This window comes from Perna viridis, chromosome 9, assembly GCF_037379345.1.
Source record: "Perna viridis isolate PV_CMFRI_1.1 ecotype Kerala chromosome 9, ASM3737934v1, whole genome shotgun sequence".
Classification (NCBI taxonomy): domain Eukaryota; kingdom Metazoa; phylum Mollusca; class Bivalvia; order Mytilida; family Mytilidae; genus Perna; species Perna viridis.
Genome location: NC_142453.1, coordinates 3,143,130 through 3,169,644, shown reverse-complemented (window position 1 = coordinate 3,169,644; position 26,515 = coordinate 3,143,130). Strand labels below are relative to the sequence as shown.

The 26,515-nt window shown below is 32.1% G+C and overlaps 1 protein-coding gene across 3 annotated transcripts in view; it reads left to right on the top strand.

The window, feature by feature from the left end:
* The window catches only part of LOC148606125 (uncharacterized), a 42,689-nt gene that overhangs the window by 847 nt on the left and 15,327 nt on the right, over nt 1-26,515 (top strand). Inside the window, exon 1 of one of the 3 annotated variants that reach the window (XM_088545340.1) lies at nt 11,378-11,550. The exons of 1 other annotated variant lie outside the window; for it this stretch is intronic. The gene's annotated coding sequence lies outside the window, so the exon portion shown is untranslated. Of the gene's footprint in view, nt 1-11,377; nt 11,551-13,107; nt 14,258-26,515 lie in introns of those variants that run through there. One more of the 3 variants, XM_088545339.1, reaches the window with a different exon arrangement.

Here is a 26,515-nt window from a genome sequence, read left to right as displayed (position 1 = left end):
TATCGTTTTAACACGATCATTCGTAAAAAGATGATATCCAAATCAATGCGGAACCTTTGCATTCATTTAACGATTTATTGCCACCGTTAGCAGTCGTAACTTATGGAATGTATTCTTTATTTCATATGCTCTGTTGCGAGTTTTTTACTACTGCAGTGTATTCTTTTGAATACCATTCTAATCTTGAATCCCTTGATTGTTCATTGCATCTTTTCACAGATTTGCCTTTGCGGACAAATTCGACAAATCGTAATCATTGCCTTTCATACAAATGTAATGTACAACCAGTCTAATTCTTCTATTGAGTGTATCTATACTCGACAAATGAATTTTCCAATGGAATATCGCAAGACTCGAATCTGTGGCCAATAGTGGTACAGTCAGCCAATGTCTTCCAAGGCGTGTGACTGGTTGTGATGTTTTGTTGTAGTCAATTATATAATTAGGAGGCTGTCATGCGATTATAGGAAAGTTCGACCGATGATCATATGATGGACAAACCTATGTTAAGCACATCGATAGACAGGGACAAAGACCAGACATAGAAAACAGGCAAACAGAATAAAGTATATAAAATAACCAAAATTATACGCACAAAATAACAAAAACAAATGAGCAACTTGTACTTCACTAAAAACTGGGAACATGAACCAGGCGCACCGGTGATGTAAGCATCCTCCGAGTTGTTGATAAAAAGTCAAGTCCGGGTAGACGAAAGAGGAAAGGGCAACAATGACACATTGAACAAATTGACTCTCATGGTGTAGATGGTCACGCCATAACTATCCACGATCCATGAGTTCATGATGATGTCATTACGATTATAAAACAGCTGAAGTGACGACTTCAATTTCGTATCAACATTATTAAACCTGCAAAATTATCCCAGTCCCCGTTTTTGCTTCCTTTTGTTCTTCATATATATATATGAACATCATAATTCTAACTAATGCCGGTGCTGCCTTGAAGAATTGAATAAGAATTAATGTATATGGTCAATGTAGGGGTCCTTACTTACTGAAAATCGATTTTGAAGTTAAATAGAATAGCCGCGAAAGTTAAACTATCATATGTTATTAACAGTCTGGCCATGAAAATATCGACAAAAATAGTTCAGTATTGAAGTCCTTAGTTGGAAACTGTGTCCTTGTGTATTTTACTAATCTTAGAGAAATACATTAATTTACAAGGTTTGTAATTACAATGAAAAATGTCACGATAAGAGACGCATTTAATGGGCTGATCGATTTAATTTCGGCAAAATGTTCCATTGACTCAACAACATGTAATCCATGTAACATATCTATCATTATGTAAAAAATATATAATCACATAATTTGACATCCTCGCAGTTATCTATACTTTATACGATTATTAACGAGCATAATAAAGATGATACCATAATTATACATTTCACAGTGTACATAGATTATCCACATATCGTGAGTGGAGAAATAGTTTAAGTCAAGAAAAAGGCTGAAGGAAATTCGAGTTCTTCAATGAACAAATTTTTGAAATAAACTAGGAAAATGTAGAACTTCAGAAATTTAACCACTGCCCTCTGATTAAAAAGTTATGTGAAGTTTTAATCCTTGGCTTAGAATGATAGAATGGGATATTTTTTTTCCTGATAAAGGGATGAGGTGTAACACAAACTAAAAACGGAGAATGCTTGATTTGTCTTTGGTCGTATTTTGCTTTTAGTAGATATGATACTTCGCTTGAAACCACCAAGGCAGGTTTGTGTTTGCAATTATCTGTCAAGTACTATAAACTGAATTTAAATTGAAACACTGTTAGCTTTCGAAGACATATCAATCTATAAAAGGAAACGGATGTTCCTTTTTTTGTTTTACCCCATACAAACTAATCTATAATCACATTGAGATAATTACAGTAACATGACACATTCTAATTTAGCCTGAATGTTTTTTTATAATTATAATCGATTACCAACATTCGCTATTCAATCAAAAAGAGTCAACATCAAAACAAGTGGTGAACAATCAAAGATTTATAAAATCAGCAAAATCTAAAATCTAATTTTCGAGCTAGGCTTTATGAACAGTTTGTCATGCTCCCTTTTTTTATCATTACGTAGCGGGTTATCACTAATTGTTCCATAAGTGCCTAATTTCTATAACGAGAAGATAAAAGAGACACTGTTATTTTGAAATGTTGTACCAATCCGATGTTTGTTGAAAACACTATTAATAACCAGTTTAATGATAGTCCAGCAAGCAGCAACATTTTTTATAGAGTTTCGGTAAGGACGATAAAGTAAAATTTAAAATTCATAGAACATGACTGATGGCGGAAGTAATCACATTGTTTGGGCTCCTTATTGTCATAAAAATCATATTGAGTCTGTAGATAAAAATCGTATGTTAAGTGCAGTCAGTTTTCGTAAAAAAGCTTTGTTGATAATCATATATTTTCTTCGAAACACAAATGGAAATACATATAAAACTGACTTTTGATGTAAGAAAATACATATATTCAATGTTTCTCGTTTGATTAACATTGCGGAATATATAACACAGCCTTACCAAAGGTGAAAAAATACATGTAGATGAACGCAATGGAATTATCTTTTTGAAAAAGGACAGATATGCTGTTCGATATCTACAGAATAACGGCAAGTTTGAAGTTGAAACGTAATCTGGTTTATCTTAATCAGTCAAAAAGTTAGTTTATGGAATAGCAGTTATTAAACTACTATTTGGTAGAATTTGTAAAACTTAAAGTGATAATTAGGGCTAGGTTTTAAAAGGAATCAAACCAAGCGTTAGACTACAAAGTATCGCTTTATCAATTTGTTTGCTTAATAGGTTTAAATGGCCTGATTTAGGCTGTTTTATAGGATGTTATATATATTTATAAAAAGGATTCATGTAACGGTGGGTGGAAATATGAATTTAATGATATCAATTTATACGTACTAAGTCGCCCAGTCACACATTTTCTTTAAAATGGATCTCATTCATGTCTAATAAAATAGTTTTGGTAACCCGATTTAAATCAGCTCATATGAAAATATGAGAAACATTTTTCTTTGTTTCCTCCAGCAAGACCAACGATGCAATGGATACGATGAGAACGCAAAATTTAAATGAATGCAAACACAGTAATAGTAGAAAGAAATCACGCACAGGTTAACTTAAACGTGGATAGCAAGGCGCAAAAATATCAAGTTCGTCCTTGAATGTACAATTAAACAAAACTGACTCTTGTTACAAAGCTATTTAAGACAAAATATGTATTTTACATCCACATTTTTGCGACATTGCACCAGTCAGTGTTGTTCTGAACTTTTTTCTGGTTTTTGAGTTGTTTTGTCATATGTTAGATTGACCTTTGACTTTTGTCAGGAGATTTTGCCTATCAGTTATATGGTTTTGTAATTTCCCTCTAGTTTGTACCGTATAGAACAACTTGGTGTACATTGTTATTGTGCTTTATATAATAAGAACTAAGAGAAACACGCTGTTCTTTTTTGCAATAATATTGATCTTCAAGTAAGATGTGTCACTAATACTAATATTTAGCACAATGATTTCCAGTCGTATATAACGTTACTTCTTTTTAATATACAACTACATCTGATGAAACCATACCGGAACACATGATACTTCAAAGGTCATCTTAAAATTTTGAGAACAAATTATTCATCCGTTGAAAAAATACAAATAATGATTCTATATCCTCCCAATTACTTTACAAGTCAGATTTTCAAATAGAAATATTAAGTTCTATTTCTGCTGATACATGAAGATTGCGTTTGCTTGGAAAAAAAAAAACAACAAAAAACAAAACAAAAAAAAAAAAAAAAACAAAAAAACAAAAAAAAAATATTTTCGAGCATCAAATGCAGGCCCCTCTCAGAATAACAATGGTCAGTGCGTAATAGTCCTATTAAGGGGGCTCATTCAATATTGTTACAGATATGTTCCAGTACATTTTTACGGAAAATAACAAATAACGTGCGCAAACTCCTGACCTCTCGGAAATTGAAAGCAAACCACAACTGATGTTACCAATAGTTTTATTTGCGGTTCATATTGCAAATGCGTGCTGCTTCTTTTTATACTCGTCTTTAAATGTAATTTTGTTTTCATTTTGTCGTACACAGTGTGAATAAAGATTGTCCGTGGTTCCTGTTTTTATACATTTTGATCATGTCTTTGGATGTTGATGTACTTTTGTTTTTATGCTTCGACATTTGCTAATATGTGCAAAAGAAACTATGCGTTAAAAGACCTAAATACAAGGATGTTTTACATGTCCATGGCAACATGAAAAACATATTGTCATAGTAGATTATTTTTAAGAAATATCATTAAATTAGCAAAGCGTCGAACATGAAAAAAAAAACTCATCGAAGAAGTATGGTCGTATCAATGCATGTTTGACACTATTTAAAATGTATTTTAACTAACTTTCATGATTTCACAAAATTATGCTTTGCAGTAATTTTGTGTATACTGCCAACTGACATTACAAAATTTATCTCTTATCATGCAAGATAAATAAATATTTAAATACGTTTTACACTTTTGTTATCTAATGCGAATGTAACTTATAAGAATTGAGAATGCTATTTGATTTGATATAGTTTCACCAATCATGCGAAAATACAAAATGTACAGTTACTACATAAAAAATTACTAGTGCTTTGTGCTTAATAATGAGTACATAAGGGCAGTATTACTTTTCATCATTGTCCGTCAACCGGTAATCTACATTTTAAAACGAAAACACGAAACAAAAAGAAAAAAGAAATAGATAAATAAATAAAAAACAAAGTTTACATGCATTTTAAACTATGTAAATAGTAAGGTAAATGTGAAGTTTGTAAGGTGTTTTTTATTTCCTTATCGTTCATATAATAACAGAAGTCAGAAATACAGTATCATTTATTTTTGAAATATAAATATCTTATCTTTCCCGGATTGCGAAGCCTATTAGGTAATAGCTTATCGATGAATACACTTTCGTGTGCCATGTAGCCAAACTCCATTTTATAATACGGAAATTACACAGTGCGATCGAATAATAATGACAAATATAATGATTTTGACTTTTCAAATGTATCCCCCTTTTAGCTATGTTATGCCAACAGGGTATGGAATATACATCTTACAGCCTCACATTCAATGTGCCTTGTACACTACACCAAACATTTTTGTTAAATAATAATACAGACAAACAAGGTTTTAAAACAGGGATATTTTCTATATTTTGTTGCTATCATCACGATTTGATACTATAAACTGACCGATTTAACATTTCTATCTCACAAGTACGACATAGTTTTATGGTTGATGACCCAAAAGTTTTACGTTTGACGGTTTATACTTGTATATAATGTGCCGGCTGTCATTGTTGGAGCAGGTATGTATACCTTTCAAAGCATCTCATGTCACTACTACCGATTTTCATGGGAGTTTTTATAGAAAGCTTGTATTTTTAAAGACTTTTTTTCTGTTATCGTATTTTGTTCTCATGTATAAGAATCATTCCTGTTTCTTTTTTCTTTTCGTTTTGATATTTTTATATCCTGAATTTTCCTTCCTTCCTTGATGTGTGTACCAATTCTGAATAAGTATGGTAATTTTTATTGGACTTACTAATATAATACTAGAATTTATTCGGAAAATACATTAAATGATATAAAATGTAGGAAATATTACACGCTAAAATGGAGCAAAAATTATGTATATATGATGGATTTGTTTGTTTGATTGTATGCCCTTTTGCATGTTTCAATTCCATACCCATTGTACCTGTCTTTTCAGATTCATTTACTTCTTCATCATGAACTCGTGGATCGTTATGGTGTATCCATCAGCGTTGTGAAAACTGAAATGTTCAACATGTCATAGTTTTTCTTTCTTCTTTCATCTACCCCCGACTTGATTTTTCATGATCGGGTGTTTCTAGCAAAAGTAGAGGACGCTTACCCTACCGGTCCACCTGGTCCATGCTCCCAGTTTATAGTGGAGTCCCAGTTGCTCATTCATGCTTTTGTTACTTTGTATGTATGATTTTAGTTACTTATGTTCTTTTTTGTGTATGCCTTTTTTCCATGTCTGGTCTTTGTCCCTGGATTACATTCTTTTGATTACTGCTATAACCTTGGTTCTCTTGGTTATTCTTACATATAGCGTTATTTGTTTTGTTGTTGAATCTCCAGAAATCAATAAACAATATGCCATTTTGAAAGGTATTTGTATAAACTAAACATAGTAAATAACGACAGTTAATCCCGCAATAAATGCAACCTCTTTGCATAACACTACGCTAATATATCATGGAAACCAAATTCAATGATGTTATATTACAATGAACGATTAGCGGAAAAGTTTTGCAGTATTTTTCCGAAATACCTTGTGTCATCCCTCGTAATTTGATGTATATGAAAAGGGGTCAAATTGCTGTGAGTGGTTTTGTCCTGATCTTCATCTTTTTATATGTAATATAATTTATTCTGTTGCTGTTATATCATGCGATCATACCTATTTAGCGTTGGTAACACATAATTATAGTTTGATGTCGTTATTATATATGTTGTTGCTCCGGTTATTTTTATTTGCTGATATTTCACAGAGGACGCTTTCCCGACCGTTGTACAGTTTTTAGTGGAGGCCGATAGACTCATATATTTTTGTTTCTTTTATAAGTTTTATTTTGATTATTGCATATACTTTTTGTGTGTCTTTGTTTTCACTGTCTAGAAATTATCCTTGGATTTAATTCCTATAATTTGCGCTCGAATCCTGGTCCCATTGATTACACTTTTATATTAATGATTAGATAATATCAAAATGCTGGATACAATTTTATGTGCAATTATTTATTTACTTCTGTAATTCATACATCGAGAAAAACATGTCATATCCATGCTGATTTTATCATGCTTCATATATTTTCATTATGTACATGTTACTGACGCCAAACATGTTAACTAGACTTTCTCACTAACGTTAGCCGGCCATTTAATAGTATTTTGACGAATATTTTATCAGGAATATTTAACAGTGTAAACTATTTTTTTAAAAGTAATTCGATTGAAACATCATTTTAATCAGTGACTAGAGTTTGTTTTTATGTATACACTCTTCTTAGTACACGTGTTATATAAAGTGCAAACATTTAATTCTATGTTTAGTTATCAAGTCAACATAATCTAGGACACAAGCTCCGAAAAAGAATCAATTAATCATCGTTTTACACAGAAAATTACTGTTGTCAAATTTGTGTGTCCTTAAGAAATAAATGTCACGTTCCATAAGTTATTCAAATGTAAGTTGCCGCCTTATACTATTATATCACTGTTGTGCTGACTAAAATATTGCATTGCACAGAATCATTCTTAGTTTTATTACAATACCGTTGCATCGGGTCCTATTTTTATGGAGTCTTCGTAGCTCACTTACTTGTGCATGCTTTTTTGTTACTTCTTATTCTTTGTTGTGTGTGTGTGTTTTGTGTCTTTTCGTTATCCCTGTATTATATTATTTCCGTTATTTTACCCATTGCATAAAAGATTTGCAATTATAAAAGGCTATTGCAGAACCTCGTGATTGAGGACTTCAAGGCAAAACCACCTGACTGTTCTTGCAAAACCTCTCCATTCAAATATGGTCCTTCTAGTCAAGTCGTTACGGGAGATTTAACCATCATCGAAAACGAATCTCTGCGTAATATCCTTTCTAAAGGTCCCAAGTACCGTGAACCACGATCCATAAATTGGAATTATAACTTGAAAGTTCTTATGGATGCCGTCGAGGACTATGCAAGAAAATGGATAAAACGAGAACAAAAAGACATTGATTCTCTGTCAGAGTGGTTAAAGGCCATGAGGTCTTTAATTTTGAAAGGAATGAAAGTTTTAAATAGGTCAATGAGTGCCAAGGCTACATCAGTTTTTTAAGACCCCGATGTAGCAAAAACATTGTCCACTATACATGACAACTGTGTTGTCGTACCAGCAGACAAAGCCCAAAACAACATTGTTTTTGTCTGCAAAACGTTCTACATCCAATGTTTATTATCAGAGGTAGACGTAGAAAATAATAACAGTGATAAGACCTATACTGCTACCACTCTCTCCAAAGAAGAGATTGTGGAGAACCATTAATCTGTGCTATCTTCTTTTGGTCTCTCTACCAAGGACGATGATTGTGATTTCTAAACTCCACAAAAATCCATATAAACAACGTTTTATAGCTGGATCTGCAAAATGTACCACCAAACCTCTTTCAAAACTTTTAACTTTTTTACTCACAACTGTCAAAGGGTCTGCAGTCTTACCACAACGCTTGTTACTCCGGTAGTGGTGTTAATTCAATGTGGATCCTGAAAAATTCGAAAGATCTTTTGTAGACAATCAGTTCAAGACTATTATCTGAATATAATAGCATAATAACCTATGATTTTTCAACACTGTATACTTCTATTCCCCATACTCAGTTGAAATCCCGACTTAAAAACATTGTACATCGTTGTTTTTTCCAAAAAAGATGGTACACCTAGGTACAAATATATAATTCTTGTTAGAGATTCCTCATACTTTGTAAGAAATAATTCCAAATCATCTTACAAATATACAGAGGAAGATGTTTACAAAATGCTGGAATTTTTAATCGACAACATATTTGTCCAGTGTGGTGGACGTGTTTTTCAACAAACGGTCGGCATTCCAATGGGAACAAATTGTGCTCCTTTACTTGCTGACCTATTCCTTCACTCTTATGAGGCTGACTTTATTACTGATTTGATCCGAAAGAAAGAATATCGTTTGGCTAGATCCGTTAATCTTAGTTTCCGCTATGTAGATGATGTATTATCTTTAAAATCCTAATTTCGGGGATTTGATACATCGCATCTACAGCAAAGAACTTGATTGAAGTCATCACTACAGAAGTTTTACTGTCGTCATCATGAACTTGTGGATCGTTATGGTGTATCCATCTGCACCATGAAAACTGATTTATTCAACGGGTCATGGTTTTCCTTTCCTCGTTTGTCTACCCCGGACTTGACTTTTTATGAGCAACTCGGCGGGTTTTTATAGAAAAGAAGAGGACGCTTACCCTACCGGTGCACCTGGTCCATGCTCCCAGTTTGTAGTGGAGTCCCAGTTGCTCATTTGCTTTTGTTACTTTGTATGTATGATTTTAGTTACTTTATGTTCTTTGTTGTGTATGTCTGTTTTCCATGTCTGGTCTTTGTCCCTGGATTACATTCTTTTGATTACCGCTATAACCTTGGTTCCCTTGATTACTCTTTCCGATATCAGTTCGTATACTGGTACCTTTGTATTCCTGTTCTTTTGAGTTATTGTGTCCAAAAATGTCCAACTGTCTGTTGCCAAATATGTTTTACTTCTGGATTTGAAAGAAAATTACAAAATGTTCACAGTCATATTCAGGTAGCCCCGAATTATGTTTTTGAATTTGATAAACATATTAAAATTTTGATCTAAACTGTGTCTTAAAGAATTCTAGAAACTTTGACATGCAATTGGTGTTTTTGTTAGTTTTTCGTTGTTGTAACAGATCGGTTTACATCGCATGTGACTGCAAATCGTGATAATAAAGATGATAACATCAAAGAACGATCAATAATTTGGCAATATTTTTATTTGATTCAAGTTCGAAACAATGGTGACTCCGATTAACAAATTAATTTGATTTTTTATTTGAAATTTTGTTTATGAGTCAGAGAATGCAATACTTTTAAATGAACAAAATCAATATTAACTTATCAAAATGAAATTACTGTGCACGGTTTTAAGGAAATGTAATTGTACTTTGTAACCATAAACTCATATCAAATTCACTATGTGCAGGATATATGCAGAAGGAAACAAATAGTTGCTAGTTTTTAAATCTATACTTTACCATAATACAATACCGATTAAATGTGATAATGTTTATATTTAGAAGCGGTAAGATATAAGTTAGTTTATATTAATTAACTAAAACAAAAAGTATCTTTTACTATCTCCTGAACATGAGTATGTTTCTTCACAATCACTTAGCTTTGTGAATTTAGAAGCCATTTAAATTATGTTAGTACGTGTATGCATACTGTCTCCTATTGTTTTTCATATTTTAGCATTTGTTAAGTTGTTATATAAAAACTCCATACACAGGTGCTGAAAGGAATGTTGCCACAGATGGAAGGAAACTTGACAATACGGAATGAAAAGTCATCGCGTTTGTCGAAGTGTAGGTCAAGATATAAGACCGACTTCACAGTAATTGTAGAGTTCTTTGGGATAAATGCGATGTATAAAATCACCAAAAACTAGGATTGTTCAACGATCATACGCCATCTATATAACGGAAATTAAAGATCTACCTAAACGATATTCCTTATTTGGATCAGATCAGCCTCATAAGTGTGAAGAAATAGGTATGCCAGTTGATCCCAATGGAATACTAACCGTTTGTTGAAAAATGCGTCAGCCACGCTGGATAAATATGTTGTCGATTAAACACTGAAAAATTCAAGCACTTTTAAAAACATCTTTTGCGTTATATTTAGAAGAGGATTTGGAATTGTTTTAAAACAAAGTATGAGATATCTCTATCAAGAACTACATATGCGTATCTAGGTGTACAGTCTTTTGAAACGATCATTTAATACATAACTAACTGGCGAATTAAGGGGTGTGTACAGGGGGTTGGCACCCCTCCTTTTTATTAGAAAATTTGTCATCAATTAAAAAATGGTTTATTAAATCCGAACATCCTTTTTTCTGAGGAACTTCGCCTGGCTGCGATTTTTTCAAAGTGTTTGGATCCGCCCATTAATCGTCAGGAACTCGTAAATCACACGTAAAAGTGGCCTATTAGCAATAATTTATGTTAATTTCATAAAGTTTGTAATTTCTGAGATTCGTATGGTTTCATTAGAAAATTCGTTGATTTGAAGGGGATAGAAACGAGTTTTAATGCGCATACTAAATAAATGTTGTTTTAGAAGTTGTTTTGACTTGAAGTTTCGTTTCACATAGCCATTCGTTTAGCGAAATAATAGATAAGCACCAAGTTTAAGATAATGCTTCCATTAGTGTGAGTAGTGCACCTATCTAAGACATGGTGAAGTTTTTTTTTTTATCGAAAAATATTAAATAATGAGAAATAAAACTAGCTTTTGATAGTCGAAGCACTTCAAGTATAAAATCATTCAACACCCTGAATGGAAAGAAACTGTGCATTGTGCTAACAAAAATACTTTATAAGTATTCCCTGTTGAGCGTTCCCTTAAAGAAATTATTAATGACAAGCTGCAACATATTTCCCAATTATTTCTCTTCCATGAAATTAAACAGGTAGAACAAAATGAAACATTTTTTAAAGTTATGTATGAAATGTGCTAAAACATAACCATTGGTAATAGTATAAACACATATGCATATTTTATTTCAATCTTTATTAAGGTTCACAGAAATAATTCATGCGCATTAAGGTATTCGAAGTTTACATTAGCCCCACAACTCATGGTTAGAAGTTGACGTGTGGACCTGGAGTAAAGGTAAATTAATACCGAAAGCTTGCGTATTATATTTGGCATTCCGTTGACATTTCAAAAGGTAATTAATACATTTTAGTGCTTCATCAAAATGCTATAGTTATAATTAATAAAGTTGAACATTCAAGGAAGCTTTAACTGAAATTACAATTATTTAAAGATTGCATTCATAGCCACCTATCTAATACATACTGGGCTTCAAAGCGTTTGCACTACAGTAATTACTTTTTTTTTGACATTTGATCAACATCAGATGACCAGTTGTTTTTGATAATGCAAACAAGTTCTCATAAATTGTGGTAAGGAACCACCTATATGTTTATATATTTATACATATACGAGGATTTATAGAAAAGATCAGAATAATCAGAATGTAGTTATGTGTTATGTTTAATGAAAAAGACAATGGTATGTCAAAAATACCTTGTGCAGTGATGTTCTATATGCCTGTTGTCTAAATGTTGTTAATCATTTCATGTTTGATTAAAATTTACAAGATTTATTTGGTTTCTGATAAAAAAAAAATCTAAGATTTGGTTGATTGAAGTACAAAAAAATTACAGACAACCCCTATTATAGAGATGATTCATGGAGTAAAAAAAAACAAAAAAACGCCGATCATACGATGTTAATCAGATCGTCATATACAGTAATATATCTTTGTTTTGAGAAAACTATACATTCATCTCAAACTACAACTAACCAAATTAAACTAAATTAAGAAAGATAACTCAGCATCTAGTCCATGCTCCCAGTTTTCAGTGGAGTCTGAGTTGCTCGTATGCTTTTGTTACTTTTTATGTATGGTTTTAGTTGCTTTATGTTCTTTGTTGTGTATGTCTGTTTTCCATGTCTGGTCTTTGTCCCTGAATTGCGTTCTTTTGATTACCGCTATAACCTTGGTTCCCATAATTACTCTTTATCATAGTTATATACGTTTAAAAAAAAAGTGTTTGTTGTTTAATTGTAATTCTGATAACAAATGTGTCCTTTTGAACGGGACATATTTTGTAAAGCTATATGACGAGACTATATGATTGCCATGCTCTAAGCTTACTTGATATGCTATTATTTGATTCTTGTAGAGTGTGCTTTTAGTAGAATAAAGCAATGTTATTTATGTCTTCATTTCAGAATCAACAACAATCTTTACCAATCGAAATCATCTTCATTCTTTATTTTTGCATACTGTATATCCTTGAGTGTATACTAAGATACATACAATTAGAAATTATACACCTGTTCTTATACTCAATAGGAACGTTTATTGACTAGCTAAACGTAACTAAATTCAGAAACATTTCGCATAATTTTAGAAATATAAGTTCTTGCTGCGTATCCTTTAGGTTGTGTGTATGTTTACACTGTTACATGCACAATATGATAATTTATTCTCTAAATTAAAATTGATTTTGATCACTGATTTGACCTTTATGTTATAATGTTGTTTGACCTTTAGGTTATAATTTTGTTTGAAATGAATTTTATCTTAATCGTCATTTTCCTATCACTTTCTGTTAATAATAGGCTTCATATAACTGATCCTTAATTGGATTTTCTAACGTTTCTTTCAAGTCAAATCTTTTGAAATAGATAGCTATACTTACAATAAAGCATTGTTATGGCAATAAATACCTTCATGTCATAGAGACAAATATTTCAATATCATTTAAAATCGTATCCCAAACCTTTGAACGCCCTAATCTTACTGTATTAAACATTACATTAAGTGCCAAAGTTTAGAATCTAAATAATAGTGATTGGTATCTATTAACCTATACAGAGATTGCACAAATGACACGGAACAAATTGATAACCTTTAAAGATGATAATTTTAAATAAATGACCACATATTGCAATGTTTGATAACCGATACAAAGTTATGATCATATGGCAATAATGCATCATTCATTGTCAATAAAGTGGGTTTTCATATTATATTTTATGTATCGAATTTTCGTTGCAAATTTAGAATTGAAAACCAATTAAAGAATAATGATATCGCATCTTATTTCTACATCAAATTATACAAACACTGATATATGATTTCGTTACGGTTACTAGTACATTATATTTTAATGCTTTAAAAAAACAAAGTTCAAAGTACGCATGTTCGTTTTTAAGGAACTGTTGATTTTTTATTTCTGACTCGTGACGCTAGATATGAATTATTTTATATTCTATTCACATCATTCTCTATATTGATGGAAATTAAATATAGATATTAATGATATTAATCTCACTTACAAGTGTACAGGAGAATATGTGTAGATGAAGAATAATGATAAAAGAGAACCCCCTTGTCAATCTGGAAATTGGATGTTAACCTTCAATATATATAACTGTATAAGTTACTTGAGAAAAGTATTAGTATGATTTCATAACGACATTTATAATACAATAAGAATTGAAACTCCCGTTAGAATTTTTGTCTGTGCTATTATAAGCTTTAACAAAGTATTGTTATGAATAACAAATGTTTTGTTTGTATAGATCAGACTACACCTGGTTCCACCTTGCTGTAAATGGTGAAATATTGATTAACTATTCAGTTTATATCCATAGAAACCAGTTAATTGCAAGACAACATTATTAGAGACTTCAAATAAATAACAGATGTCGCAAATCTAATTTCTATAACAATGTCATTTTTCAACTTTTGTGTTTTCCTACTTTAATATATCTCCAGAGTATTTCACAGAAAGTCAAGGTAAGCTAATTGAAGCTATAATTACTAATATTTAAGTTAAAAACACGAGTCCTATTTTTTACAGTGATGGAGAAATGGGAAAAATAGAGTTCTCGAGAGAGATGTAATTTTAGGAAAACGAGTAATAAAAACTGCATTTATATCATGTATCATATTAAAAACTCTTTAAAAATATCACAAACTTCAAGTAGCGCATAAATGTTTCTAAAAAAATTCGTATATTCATGTAAAAAAAAAGAATACTAATCAGAGAAATGTTCTTAAAGTAACTTCAAGATTCGATAACCAACTTTTCAAAATGTACTTATCAATAATAAAAAAAAAACAAATGTTGTGTTATTTATTCTGCAATGAACAATATAAAAGGAAAGTAACAGGGAGATATACAAGGAAATCAACTCAGACCGGGCTTGGTTGCTGTTTTGTTGAATCCATGACATTATCAGTAAGAAAACATCTTAATGCATGCTGTATGTAAAAAAAAAAGAAAAAGTGCCTTTTTCATCCCGATGGGATTGTTGTCTCTTTGACATATACACCATACTTATTCTCGTTGTATTGTGCTTCCTGAAGTTTATACTATTTCGTGGATATCCGATAATAATACAAATAATTTTCCATAAATTATTACTCAAGATGAATTAAAGCAATGCCAGCTTCTTCATTCCTAAACGCACAATTGTGAACACTCATAATATAGAACAGTAGTGTAAACAATCTATTAGAATGTCCAGTTTTTATACAACTCAATTATTCTGATTTTCACTGTATTAATAAGTTTATGTAATGTACAATAAGTGTCGTGTAATTAAATAAAGCAAACATGTCCATAACACGCTGGTATTCATGTTAAGACAAATTCATTAAAGTTATGTTTTCAATAAATAAATAAAACAAAAACAATTGAAATATTCATTCTATCAAATAGTACTTGTATGGGGAGACCTTTCCATTTTATGGGGATGTGGAATGGGGAATCAGCAATGCAGAATGGATATTACGAATGGGGAATTAGGATGGGAGTTGGGATTTTTAAACGGGGGATTAGTTTGAAAGTGTTTTTTATTGATATGAAAAATAGGATAAAGTTTATTTAAGAGAACTTTATAAAATGTTAAAAATAATAAACAAAAATATATGCTTTGATTTGATAGTATTTGATGACATATGCAATAGAAATTTTACGGGGGTTAGGGGTCGAGATTTATCTATTGGAAATAAGAAGTTTTTAATGGGGAATGTTCAAAGGGGCAATAATAAGGAATGGGATATTGTATATTGTGTAAGTATAGAGCTGTATTTACTTCATTGTTACGTGTGATATCCATATCATTTGAACCAAATTTACATGTTTATTACAATTTGACATAGAAACTTTGATCTCTTACATAATGTTTATTTGCTATAAAACGTTAAAATTGCCCAAAGATTTGTTATATAAATCATGTGCATTTAATAATTATATTATCAATGGTATGATACATGCAATAAAACATATATAGACTTGAAATGAACATTTGTCTGTAACAGTCATTCTTTTAAACGAGTAACAATGCATTTAAATTCAAAATAATAAACTTTAACCAAAACTAAATGTAAACAGTTATATTCCATTTTTCTAAAACGGATTCGGTTAATAAGGGTAATGAATGTGTGAAAGATAGCCACGTTAAAGGGATAATAAAAAGAACTAAATGTAAATAAAATATGAATAAAACGTAAAAATAAATTGATAAATATGAAATCACAGAGATAAGGTTCCCATCAAAATTTATCTTGAGCAGTATGAGATATGAATCAAGTTCAAGATGTAAATTGCTTAACGAAAAGCTTGATTGATTGATTGATTATTGGGGTTTAATCTCCGAGCAGCAATATTTCAGCATTAGTCAGGCAATGGACATAAAATGGATGATACAATGAACATGAAATGATGATGATGATGATGAAATGAAAAAGGGTTGGTACACAAGAATAATAGGGTCGACAAATTTGGATTGCCACTATGTAAAAAGGGGGATGGCTAGGGTCGGGAAAATTAGCCTTCTGTGGCTACAAACTGTACAACCTTAACTTGAGTTGAATTTGATTAAACGTCCAGATTATTGAAGTAGGTATATATTACAAGTCTTTCGAAAATGAAACACGAATTCATGGTTAGGCATTTTTTATTTTCAATTATTTATTTTTCATATCTTCTGTACTGACATGACTATTGGCTTAATTTAAAATGCCTGAACCAAGTCAGGACCACTGCGGTTGTTTTCCGGTTTTGCCCTGACATTGCCTTTTGTTATACATATTTTCCTTTTTAAATATTCCTGTTGACTACTGCATAGATCTTATTACGTCGATAATTTTGTTATTACCCGTTACATGTGCAAAGATTATGATTACAATATTTTTTTTTCAAAATATATTATTTTGTATTATCTAAACAAATCAATAGCTATACGTTTGGAATTACACGTTTTTGAGACATGAGAGGAATTGGAATATAAAAATCCTTGCAATATTGATCATCCGTTGTCTCTCTTTGTTAACACAAAGAACAAGTAACTTCTTGCACCGTTTGATTATTTCCGTTTTGTGGGAAAACTTAAAAATTCAGTTAACATTACATAACAGAATACTTGAAGATTAGGTAAATCAATTTTGGATGTTGAAATTTGTTATCATTTAGTTCTTTAATGTAATGCATTTGTCAAACAGTCAAGCATTAGAGAAAATATATGGTTAAACAGATGAAAATCATTTTACAACAATATTTACTACCTGCACCCATGGGGAAAAATGGGGCTAAATCGCAACCTAGAATAAACAGCCGCCCACTCCTACAATAATATACACAATACTCACATCTTACGTTCATTTTAAACGTACAAAAATTGTGTATCAAAAACTGTAAAACTTTTGAACACAAACGAATCCAAAACAAAACAAATTATAATAATTAAATTTTAAAAAAATAGAAGATGTAAATATATATATAATGAACAAAGTAAGTAGGAAAATTCCTAAGATATACTTATCAATGTCGAATGCTGAACCAGCATTCTTTCTCGATTGAATAGTCAATGCATTTTAAATACCTCATTAAAAACCGAATACATGCTATTTCCCTAGAATTACAGGTCTGATGACTGCGCAATGACAGATATATATGTCTCTTTGATTTGTTTTCTATCTATTTCCTGGTACTCCCGTAATATCTGATGACGTTATAGACAGACGAGTGTCAATCGGCTGAATATATTAGAGGAACTCGTGAAATTTTAATATACTAACATATCAACCTTCGTAATTTTATTTCAACACCATCAAATCAAAAAGGGTAATCAAAAGAATGTGATCCAGGGACAAAGACCAGACATGGAAAACAGACATACACAACAAAGGACATAGATTAACTCATATTTAATAAATCATACATACAAGTAACAAAAGCAAATGCACAACTCGGACTCCACTAAATGTGGGAGCATGAACCTGGTGCGCCGGTAGGGTAAGCGTCCTATTCAACATTCCTATGCGATATTCAACATTCATTCATTTTTAAATCGAAACATATGGTGATTATGATTCTCTTACGATAACATTTAATTAAAAACATGAAATATTTTTTTGCCCTCACATTCCCAAGTGCACAATTAAAACAAACGAACGGTTTCATCAAAGGATTTAAAGTTTTTGTTCATTCGATCTAAAAATACATTAATCATTAATATGATATTTGTATTTGTAAAGGGGCAAATAAGGTGCATAGATTGCATCAAGCATTTATCATACATGAAGCCAAATTTATTTGTAATTGAGTCATAACATTTAAATATAGGTCATATTATACATTTGAATAGTTAATGCTTGTGTAATCTTGAAACGATACAATTTTCGTGACCTTTCATGGACTACATGTATATCGTCTAAAGTACATCAGATAAATACTATTGAGTACACATCGGGTTTACCTACAATATATTTATTTTAAATCATCAGCCTTTATAAACTTTAACTTTTTTACCTATGGGTAAAACATCAAATTTACGCAGGTCATAGAAGCCAGCAGCAAACACTGAGAGATACTTGAACATTAAAATTATCATATTTGCATCATGCAAAATATATGGAGTACAAATGTATGTTTCAATGCAAAAACAAGTCCGAATATTTGAATCTTCCTTTCTGCTATAATACTTATATATCATATTCACGAAAGTATGAAACATTACACTTCGTTTATATTACAAAACTTTAGCACTATATTATTAAAATGCATTCTCATTCGTAGGTTGCAAAAACTGCTTTGTATTATTATATTCATTGATATTTTTAACAAAATTTACGGTGATTCGGGAACTGCGCCATTGGTCTCAAAGTAGCAGGCACACCTCGAGTGCGTAGAGTCGTGGATTCGATCCCAAACGTTTTGGTCATTCTTTGTCCTCCAAGCACACGGTAATCACGGAAAACAGTGACGACTGGGGTGACATGCCTACATGCGGGCTAATGTTTCTGTGAACAAGCATAATAGGAATCTGGCTCAACATATTGGACTCTCACACAGTTTGGATCTGAAAAAACATAATATATCTGATAACATGATTCAGGGCCAATATAAAACAAACTTTCTCTAACATTAACCAGCTGTGTTGAAAATAAAATACTAGGTTTATCTATACAGCTAAAACTTTCGATTTTCAACAAACAAAGTATATCAATTATAAGCCGTTTTATAACTCCTTAATAAGTCAAAACTGAACTCAATTTGGTTTTGTTCAAATATAGTTAAACACAAGTGACCGGAAGTGATAATTATATATTTAACCTGGCTGTTTTGGACCAGTTTTTTCAGTCTACTTGACCAGGTATATATCTCTTTGGGTCTTTCCGATTTGTTTTGAATGGGAGATTGCATTGTTTGCATATTGTATTGGTTTACATGTCCATATTATAGTTACTTTAATGGCGCATTGAGAAATACATCAACTATTATTAATGGGTACTTTACTGTCCGACAAGTGATTTAGATATTGCCACCCAGTGTCAAGCAGTAATTAATGTTATAGCCACATATAACTCATGGCACTTATTTGTATTTAAATTTGACATAAAGTTAAGCTCGTCCGACTGAACCCTAAATAAACCAGTTACTTGTCTTAAATAGTGAATGAGCAACTCTGGCTCAACTAAAACTGGGAGCATAAACCAGGTGCACCAGTAGAGTAAACGTCCTTTACATTTCGAGAAACACCCGCTGACTTGCTCATAAAAAGGTAATATCCGGGTAGATGAAAGAGGAAAGAAAAACTATGACACGTTGAGCAAATTGGTTCTCATTTCAGATTGATACCGTAACGATCCACGATGACGACCATAAATTATCTGTATTGATGACTTTGATATTTAAGCAACATAACACGGTTTCAGAAGCCCAATTGTAAGAAGTCCAGGGAAGTACAACAAGCTTCGGCATAACGTTTTAGTTGTGGGAATCTTACAATTATTTGTTTATTTCTTTTTGGTGTATTTATATTTATAGTTAAATACTTTATACAATAATTGTTTGAAAAAGATCTGAATGTAGTTACAGTTGCTTATTTCATAAAATACTAGTGTCACCAATTTCGAGGACCACTTGCTGTGAAATTGTGCCTTTGAAGTATGTACAATACTTGGGTTTTAATTCTTTAAAGGATTCTTTAAGATGCAATAAATATTCCTTAAACTTGCAATCATTTGCAATTAAGTCTGTTTTATTTCCATCTTAACTGAAAATTTCTTTGATGTGTGCATGTAGTGGGTTTAATGCTGGTACTATCACTTAGTACTGTTCAATTAAACTGTTAAATTGTTATATTGCTATAATCTTTAAATTTGACAAAGCGAAATTTATGTCTTGTTACTTTTAGTATATTTGTGTTGTAAGGTAACATGCAAGAACGGGCAAGCTGGTGTCTGGTGATTATACATGTACAACCGATTCGTTAAATTACGATACCAGCGCAGCATATATCAAAAGGTTAAAAAAAAGAAATCAGGATAATAGGGTCTGTAAGTTTCGTTGAAGTTTCATTTTCCTTACCGGAATTTCTGATTTAGAACGTATTGAAATCCGAAGACCGGTCTGCATTTTATCGTTTATTCCCGGAATCTTGAAACGCTGTATTACAATACAAAATCTTCTATTGTATGCTTTTCTTAACACTTTTATTATGTGGAAATAAAAATTTTTGTCCAGTTTTATTGGTATTAAATTATTAGGTCTTTTTAAATTATGTTTAATCGACAAGCCCATATGATGATAACGCAACTTTTCAACTTATGCATTTTGTCATTACACTCATTAAATAGACGTTGTATTGTTAAGACATTTTTCGTTGTATGTTTTAATGTTTGATGGATATACGTGGTACGGTAAAGAAAATATGACGATAGAATGTCATAGTATTTGCTAATGCTTGATCGATCCTGGCTAGCTTGATAAACATATAATGGTAATGACAGGTTTTATATATGTTTACATGTTTTAAGAACATAGTAGGATCAACACAAGTTTCATTGTATTTTCCATGTCTGATGGATGCAGTACGATTAACACAAGTTTCATTGTATCTTAGTATGGTTGACACAAGTTTCAGTGTATCGTTCAATGTTTGATGGATGTAGTACGATTAACACAAGTTTCATTGTATCTCAGTATGGTTAACACAAGTTTCACTGTCTCCAATGATTGATGGATGTAGTATTGTCAGCACAAGTTTCACTGTATCTTCCAATGTTTGGTGGATGTAGTACGGTTAACACAAGTTTCATTGCATCTTCTAATGTTTGATTGAGGTAGTATGGTTAACACAAGTTTCACTGTATCGTCCAATATTTGATGGATGTAGTATGGTTAACACCAGTTTCAGTGTATCGTCCAATGTTTGATGGATGTAGTATGGTTAACACAAGTTTCATTGTATCTTCCAATGTTTGATGGATGTTGTATGGTTAAGACAAGCTTCATTGTATCTTTCAATGTTTGATGGATGTAGTATGGTTAACACATGTTTCATTGTATCCTCCAATGTTTGATGGATGTAGTACTGTTAACACAGGTTTCATACTATCTTCCAATGTTTGATGGATGTAGTATTGTTAACACAAGTGTCATTGTATCTTCCAATGTTTGATGAATGTAGTATGGTTAACACAGTTTTCACTGCATCCTTCAATGTTTGGTGCAGGTAATACGGTTAAAACAAGTTCCATTGTATCTTCCAATGTTTGATTAATGTAGAATGGTTAACACAAGTTTCACTGTATCTTCCGATGTTTGATGGATGTAGTACGATTAACACAAATTTCATTGTATCTTAGTATGGTTAACACCAGTTTCACTGTATCTTCCAATGTTTGATGGATGTAGTACGGTTAACACATGTTTCAGCGTATCTTAGTATGGTTAACACAGGTTTCACTGTATCGTCCAATGTTTGATGGATGTAGTATGGTCAACACAAGTTTCAAACTATCTTCCAATGTTTGATGGATGTAGTACGTTTAACACAAATTTCATGGTATCTTCCCATGTTTGATTGATGTAGTATAGTTAAGACAAGTTTCATTGTTTATTCCAAAGTTTGATGGATGTAGTATGGTTAACACATGTTTCATTGTATCGTCCAATGTTAGATGGGTGTAGAATGGTTAACACAAGTTTCACTGTATCTTCCCAATGTTTGATGGATGTAGTACTGTTAACACAGGTTTCATTGGATCTTCCAATGTTTGATATATGTAGTAAGGTTAACACAAGTTTCATTGTATCTTCCAATGTTTGATGAATGTAGTACGGTTAACACAAGTTTCATAGTATTTTAGTATGGTTACCACAAGTTTAACTGTAGCGTCCAATGTTTGATGGATGTAGTATGGTCAACACAAGTTTCATTGTTTATTCCAATGTTTGATGGATATAGTATGATTAAGACAAGTTTCATTGTATCTTCCAATGTTTGATGGATATAGTACTGTTAACACATGTTTCACTGTATCCTTCAATATTTGATGCAGGTAATACGGTTAACACAAGTTTCATTGTATCTTCCAATGTTTGATGAATGTAGTATGGTTAACACCGGTTTCACTGTATCCTTCAATGTTTGATGCAGGTAATACGGTTAACACAAGTTCCATTGTATCTTCCAATATTTGATGAATGCAGTACGGTTAACATAAGATTCATTGTATCTTTAAATTTTTGATGGATGTAGTACGGTTAACACAAATTTAATAGTATCTTAGTATGGTTAAAACAAGTTTCACTGTATCGTCCAATGTTTGATGGATGTAGTATGGTCAACACAAGTTTCATTGTTTATTCCAATGTTTGATGGATATAGTATGATTAAGACAAGTTTCATTGTATCTTCCAATGTTTGATGGATGAAGTACTGTTAACACAGGTTTCATACTATCTTCCAATGTTTGATTGAGGTAGTATGGTTAACACAAGTTTCACTGTATCTTCCGATGTTTGATGGATGTAGTACGATTAACACAAATTTCATTTTATCTTAGTATGGTTAACACAAGTTTCACTGTCTCTTCCAATGTTTGATGGATGTAGTAGGGTAAGCACATGTTTCATCGTATCTTAGTATGGTTAACACAAGTTTCACTGTATCGTCCAATGTTTGATGGGTGTAGTATTGTCAGCAGAAGTTTCAATGTATCTTCCAATGTTTGGTGGATGTAGTTCGGTTAACACAAGTTTAATTGCATCTTCTAATGTTTGATTGAGGTAGTGTGGTTAACACAAGTTTCACTGTATCGTCCAATGTTTGATTGAGGTAGTATGGTTAACACAAGTTTCACTGTATCGTCCAATGTTTGATGGATGTAGTATGGTTAAGACAAGCTTCATTGTATCTTTCAATGTTTGATGGATGTAGTATGGTTAACACATGTTTCACTGTATCGTCCAATGTTTGATGGATGTAGTACTGTTAACACAGGTTTCATACTATCTTCCAATGTTTGATTGATGTAGTATTGTTAACACAAGTGTAATTGTATCTTCCATTGTTTGATGAATGTAGTATGGTTAACACAGTTTTCACTGTATCCTTCAATGTTTGATGCAGGTAATACGGTTAACACAAGTTCCATTGTATCTTCCAATGTTTGATTAATGTAGTATGATTAACACAAGTTTCACTGTATCTTCCGATGTTTGATGGATGTAGTACGATTAACACAAATTTCATTGTATCTTAGTATGGTTAACACAAGTTTCACTGTATCTTCCAATGTTTGATTGATGTAGTACGGTTAACACATGTTTAAGCGTATCTTAGTATGGTTAACATAAGTTTCACTGTATCGTCCAATGTTTGATGGATATAATATGGTCAACACAAGTTTCACACTATCTTCCAATGTTTGATGGATGTAGTACGGTAAACACAAATTTCATGGTATCTTCCCATGTTTGATTGATGTAGTATTGTAGTATGGTTAGGACAAGTTTCATTATATCGTCCAATGTTTGAGGGATTTAGTATGCTTAACACAAGTTTCACTGTATCTTCCCATGTTAGATGGATGTAGTACTGTTAACACAGGTTTCATTGTATCTTCCAATGTTTGATTGATGTAGTATGGTTAACACAAGTTTCACTGTATCGTCCAATGTTTGATGGATGTAGTACTGTTAACACAGGTTTCATACTATCTTCCAATGTTTGATTGATGTAGTATTGTTAACACAATTGTCATTGTATCATCCAATGTTTGATGAATGTAGTATGGTTATGTTTCAATATGTTCGCTGTAATTCGAAATGTTCCATTGATTTCCGCATTATTTTCGGTACGGTTAAGTTTGTTGAACACAGTCTGGTTTACACAAGTGTCGCTTTACGTAGTACGTGGTTAAATTTCATGATATTTTTCCATGTTTGATTGACTTTGTGCAATTTATACAGGATTCGTTATAGATTCCCATGTTGGTATACACAAGTGTCGTTGTATGCGTTGTCAATAGGTTCCATTGCATATCTACTTGTTCGATGGGCGAAGTACAGTTTAAACATATTTTAATACATCTTCCCATGTTTGATGGACGTGGTACGGTTAAAACAAGTTTCATTGTATCTTCCCATATTTGATTGATGTAGTATGGTTAACACAAGTTTCATTGTATCTTCCAATGTTTGATGGGTGTAGTATGGTTAACACAAGGTTCACCGTATCGTCCAATGTTTGATGGATGTAGTACTGTTAACACAGGTTTCATACTATCTTCCAATGTTTGGTTGATGTAGTATTGTTAACACAAGTGTCATTGTATCATCCAATGTTTGATGAATGTAGTATGGTTAACACAAGTTTCACTGTATCTTCCAATGTTTGATGCACGTAATACGGTTAACACAAGTTTCACTGTATCTTCCGATGTCTGATGGATGTAGTATATTAACTAAAGTTTCATACTATCTTCCAATGTTTGATGGATGTAGTATGGTTAACACAAGTTTCACTATATCTTCCCATGTCTGATTGATGTAGTTTAGTTAACACAAGTTTCATACTATCTTCCGATGTCAGATGGATGTAATATAGTTAACACAAGTTTCATACTATCTTCCAATGTTTGATGGATGTAGTATGGTTAACACAATGTTCATACTATCTTCCAATATTTGATGGATGTAGTATGGTTAACACAAGTTTCACTGTATCGTCCTATATTTGACCGACGTATTACATTGAAGACAGCTTCCATTGTATTTTACATGGTACGGTTAAGAATGTTGCATTATATCTTCCGATGATTGATGAATATATTATGGTTAAGAGAGGTATCATTGTATATCTCCATGTTTGATGGACGCAGTGCAGTTAAAACGAATACATTTTATTTTCATGTGTTTAATGGACGTAGTATGGTTTAGACATGTTTCAATATGTTCGCGGTTATAAGAAATGTTTCATTGATTTCCGCATTATTTTCGGTACGGTTAAGTTTGTTGAACACAGTATGGTTTACACAAGTGTCGCTTTACGTAGTACGTGGTTAAATTTCATCGTATCCCCCCATGTTTGATTGACTTTGTACGATTTATACAGGATTCGTTATAGATTCCCATGTTGGTATACACAAGTGTCGTTGTATGCGTTGTCAATAGGTTCCATTGCATATCTACCTGTTCGTCGGGCGAAGTACGGTTTAAACATATTTTAATACATCTTCCCATGTTTGATGGGCGTGGTACGGTTTATACATATTTAATTGTATCTTCCCACGTTTGATGGACGTGGTACGGCGCATGTATCAATGTATATTACAGTATCATCATATTAGACCGTCTATATTCTATTTCATCTTCAAGGTAAATCTGTATTTCACATCGATACGAATTTGTACGTTTTATTGTCCCTGCTTCTCCTCTTGTTTATCAACCAGATGGAACACCCGATCTTTATCACAATATTTTTTTATATTAAGAAGGGATGGATATGATTAATCGGTTAGCCGTCGGAGGTACTGAATATCGAATACCAAAAACACTACTCGGTAAACCGTGCAACGTATGAATTTACTGTTATTTTCAACATCTAATATGTATCCAAACGCCGTTTTTGAATTAAGACATGGGAATGTTATATAAAAAGAGGCTAATTATAACATTATAATGTTTAGAATAGTTCTCAAATCATCACCTTTAAAAATCGATTTACGGCTTGGTTGTCTGAATTATAGTTAACACGGTTTTGCAATACTTAATGACTACAGAGGTTAGAAGTGACAATGCCGTCGTCTCAAGCCTTGTCTGATTTTAAGAAAAGTACAGAAGAGAAACGCGGTGAATGCAAATTATATGACTTTGAACTGAACTAGCATAAACAGAACCTAAAGTTGAAACACAATTTTATAGTTCTGTGTTTGATTGATATTAAGGTATTTATTTATATAAAAAAACCATGACAAGCGCCATTTTCTACGCTATCGTTTATGTTTCATTGTCCGTAATGTCGATTTACTTCTTAGAACAGACATATTGAATGACAATTTATACGGTTCATCATTAAGACGTTTGAAAGTCTTAAGGAGGTCAGCGAGTGTCAACGCTACATCAATTTTCAAAAGCCCCCGGGTCCTACAGCGACATTTGTTTCTTCCGTACTGGTATTAATTCAATGTCGACCCTGAAAAATTCGAAAGATCTTCTGGAAACCCTCAATTTATATTATTATCAGAATACATTAG